Genomic DNA, 5,144 nt, shown 5'->3' on the forward strand with positions numbered 1-5,144 from the left:
TCTAATTCGAAAATTAGGCCTACAAGAGTTGAATGTTTTTGTGTTTTTTTTTACCATTTTTTTACCATTTTCGGCCGTGGTTGTATAATGAGGAAGTAGAATAATATAATAGGCCTATGAAGAAGAGGAGTCTGCGAGTGCGAAGGTGCCCCAACTGAGGCATATGCATAGGCCTATGTACAGTATGTATTACCAAAAAAATACGGGATTCAACAATAAATTTGATAAGACATTTCATTACCAATTAGTGTCACGACACAATATTCCACTTTTAAGATAAAATTGCCTAATGTTGTATGTACAGTATGTGTATATGTGTGTGTGCATATTAATCAATACAATTTATATAATTGATGTTTCGGTTATAAAGTGGTTGTCAGACAAAAAAGTACTGTAAGACACTTAGTTTTTTATTATTGTATATAGGCCTATATAATATATATAATGTGGCTTTGTTGCAGACTTAAGGAAATGCTGCTAATTTCGTAAGGTTGTGCTATTATTAACTATAACATCTATTGATGAATTTCACCAGTACAGCTACGTATTGATCCAATACAACGAGGAAATGTACGCTAATTAAGTTCAACAGCAGCACTGTAAAGCGTCGATGCGCAAACTCGAATCGCGCATAGAGTTCGACACCTGACTCCATTCAGTCCCCTGTTACTTAATGGATATGCCACGTAGGACAGTGATTAAGTTCGCTGATTGGCATATCCTTGGCGTTCGTGCCTAAAGAAATGAAATGAAAATGAAATGAAAATGAAATTAAATAAAACTGTATCCATTTTTTTTTTAATTGCCTTCAGAACAATAAATATCATCATATTTTGACTGATTGAAAAGCTGACAACTTTTTTATTTGCATTTTCATCGAAATATGAAGAACATAAGACAGAGCAAATATATGTTATTATTTATTGTAAATAATATTCAAAAAAGTTTGCTGCATAGCACTGTAAACACATTATAAACAAATACAGTAGATGAATAACAATAAAATTGCTTGAACACAGTGTTTTGTTTGCTTATATTCTTTATTGTCATGTTTACAGTACAGCATTCATGAAATTTGTTTTCTATTCACACATATAAACACTTTGTATTATGTATCAGGCAAGTACCTTGGCAAGGCCTACAATTTCTTCCTGATAATGCTAAATGTGTTTTATATTGGATCTAATTCGAAAATCAGGCCTACAAGAGTTGAATGTTTTTGTGTTTTTTTTTTCTCGAATACCAGTGATTATACAGTATATTGATTTATCAGTTTCCTGCAAACTGTTGTCATCTTTACCGGAGGTCTTCTTAACAAATGATCACTAAACGTCCCCAATTTTCAATATGCAATTCTGTTTTCAAAGGACTCAGAAATGTACTATTAAAATCAAAATATCCCCCTACCATAGAAGCACAAAAAGGTGTCCACACGTACCTTACCACACCATGGTTGAGGTTATGGTGAGCCAATTTTGTTTTTTGGGAAAAGGACATCTAGATACCCGGACATAGCACTCTCAGATTGTTTGAATTGTCATGGAAAAAATGTTTCCTCATTCAATTCAGCTGAGCGTTCCCATGGATGAACAGTGCGGTGAACCCCGTTATAATTTACGGTGTGTTTTTCGAGTGAGATGGATCAGAAACTCGCTCTTCTTGACGAGGAAGTGCGTGTTGCTTTTCGGGCATGGGGAAATTCATCAAGAAAATTGTTTTTCCCCAACAAATTTTACTACGTTCCCCTTTGGCAAAATATAGAGCAAACTATCATTCTTGTCAAGGAAATACTTGTCACTAAGAATTCCGACGCTATGGGATTTCAGCAGAACACAATCTCTCTTTTACTCTGTTCGAGGAAATTCAGTCATCAGGTTTTGGTGAATTTTTTGTTTTTGTTTTTTTTGTGTGTGTGTGTGTGTGTGAGGATGCTAATTTGTTCTCAGTTACGCTTATTGTTGAGAAATAAATTAATGTTCTGTCGGAAAATTTTAATTTTTTGTCAGGCAAAAACATTATGGTAAAAACTATTTACCCAATTCCCAAGGCAGTAGGAATGGACCTCTACAATGGCTGGGTATTGCTACCTCGGCCTGGCTGCCAAAACTTCGACGCCAACCCTTCATTCTGTGTTTTTATTATTATATTACAGTATATTACTACAGTATATTGTTTATGTATAAAACACATTTCCTCCCCCACCCCTCCATTTAACATGTTTCTCAAAAGAAAGGCCTCAAATATAAACGTTTAAATTATTTAAATTCAACGAATTGCCAATTTTGTTTAAAAATTTATAAGTTTCGAATTAAAAAAAAAATTAATAAAGCGTTATACGATCAAGGGAAGAAAACGTGCTGTATGTCAAACAGGCATTTTTATTCATTTATTTATTTATTACCATTTTTTAAAGAGGGCGACCTATCCAGTTGCTGTAGGGACTGATCATTAAGGGCCCTCGATAAAACATATAAACAATAAAACAAGTAAAATATTAAATATTCATAAGACGATATAAAAGTTAAAAGACCTACAATATAAACAATACCTGTACAATAAAACTTAAAATCTGACAAATATATTATATAAAAATGTATCTGTTTTAGTAAATTGCTTAGATTTAAAAGAGTTTAAATTTTGAGATAAGCGAATATCTTTGGAAATTAAATTAAAATACATAGGCGCTTTATAACTAAGACATTGCTTAAAAACTACTAAACTAGGTCAAGGAATATAGTAATTACAATAAGAAATGGATCTTGTAGTTGTAGTTTTCTGTTTTTGATGATGGCGAAGATATTCAATTCAAAGTCTAATCGCTTCTTCTTATATCACCTAAACAACATCAATGCAATGCTCTATTTTACGTGTAAACGCAGGGAACACACTATTCCCTGGTAAAAGTGTTAACCTACACAATCCATGCAACGTGACTGCACTAAGAATTATAATTACGGAACCGGTATTCTGAACGTCGGCCATGTTTAATTGAGATAATAAATACAAAACTGTTCTTTATGTTACTGGCATCAATCCTTATACATTGTGTTGCTATGAAAGCATTATTATATTACACTTTTCGTACGCAATTAGCCAAGGACGTTTGAATAATAATAGAGACGTTGAGTAATACCATTATAATAAGTACGCAAACGGTGCTGGCCATGCCAAAAACAGCATCTTTGACCAAAACAAGAAAATTAATTATTTAATATATTAATATTCTCCACATTATGTTTTTAAATGGTAGGTCATTTACCATAGCCGTCGGAAGTATTTTGTAAGTGGTACTGCCATTTTAATAAGAATGGTTGTGGACGGTTGGTGGAGGTGCTTCTCATTTTTTTTTTCACCATGGTTGAAAAAAATGGCTCCTCAGCAAATGCGTAATTAAAAAAAAATTCTTCACGTTCAATTTAAGGGTTTAAATTTTAATTGGATGGATGGATGGCTTTATTCGGTGTAAACAGCAAGGATATCCTATGGAAGTCTGAAGAAGACTTATATTCTGTGGGGTCCTTCTGGTGGTGATTGAGCAGTACACCGGGAGACAATCCCCTACTCTTTTCCGAAGAGTGTAGTGCACATGAGCCATATTGCACACGGTCATATTGCACCCGCAGTGGTGGGGATTTGCCCGACGGGGTCCAAGGTCCCCGAACGGTGGGATGGGGGCGATGTCCACTACGAAAAAAGTGGGCGTGGTTGGACATCCCTCGAAATCTCTCGAAAGTGTTCCCCGAAAATGACAAATTAGGGATTTCGACAGCTTTATATGTAATCAGTTTTGGGGGCTACTAATATGTAAAATATACACATAGGCCTACATTTTTTTTTGTTCTCATCGACGAATTTTGGTTTTTCTTCCCGAAAATATAGGGGGGGGGGGGAAATAGGGAAAAATGGGGTATTAGGCCTATATTAAAATTTAAGTCTAAGAGTGCCATTTCCGGCCATCTGAGGTGCTATAAACATACATTTTCAACCATGGGTTAGCTGAGGTGGTCTTTCCTACCCACCTTATTCACTGACCCGCCATTGCAATTGTTAAATTTTGTGTGCCACCAATTTTCTTGATTTAGTTTAGCTGCGGAGACCGAATAGGCCTATGCCCTAAAATATTTACGAGCGATTATCATTCGTATTTATTAGGCCTACTATAGCCTAGGCCTTTAGAAGTTGGGAGTAAAAGAAGCAATTCTTACTATGAATTTTCTGAGAACTTTAGGAATGATTTCCCGTATCACATCAAAGGATCCGGCAATTAATTGCACTACGGCCCTTTCGCACCTAGCTTCGCCGCTGAAGACCACCACCAATTAAAGACCACATTTATGCGACGGCCTCCGTTGAATGGCTATCTTTTATCATTAGCTGTTCCCTCCAATTAAAGATTCCCTCTATTTAGAGACTATGGGTTTGGTGGTCCCAACTGATACTTTCTTCTCCATGTAGGCCTACAGACCACTATAAAATAAATAGTGATTTTAATGCAGTTTTTTTTCTACAATAAATTAAGTTGTATATGACTTACACATAGAAAAAGGTAATCATTGAAACGTTTCTCTTTGATTATTTATCATCTTTGAACAGCAACTATGGCAACCGTTTGTATTATTATCAGTTTCAATATAGTTATGTGTTCCGAGTATATTAAAAACAAGTAATTAAACCCAACTAAATGTGATATGCATATCATTATAATAATTAAAATAAACAAGAATTTAAAAACTATTAGCGCCATAATATCTTATATATAAAGAAGAGGAATCTGCGAGTATTTACACAAATTGGCGCCTATTATATGCAGACACCTTAAGCATAGTTATTGAGGTTTTGTTGGGAATTTAAATCAGATTAAATCATCTAAATTTTCACACAATCACACTCATGCGCATGTGTAATTGGACAGCACTAGTTCTTGATTCATAGCTAAAGCAGAGACTATGATTATGATACACCACACTCTTATAAGCATATGACGACAAAGCATGATCTACTGTATCTCCGAGGAGAACTTATAATAATAATTATTATGATACAGGCCTAATAAACTATAAAAATAAACTCTAAATCGTCTTGGGGTAATGATGTAATGATATAAATAAATATATAAATATATATTATATATATATATATATACT

This window comes from Anneissia japonica, unplaced genomic scaffold (genome assembly GCF_011630105.1).
Source record: "Anneissia japonica isolate Jap-2015-1 unplaced genomic scaffold, ASM1163010v1 scaffold493_len2256704_cov171, whole genome shotgun sequence".
Taxonomy (NCBI): domain Eukaryota; kingdom Metazoa; phylum Echinodermata; class Crinoidea; order Comatulida; family Comatulidae; genus Anneissia; species Anneissia japonica.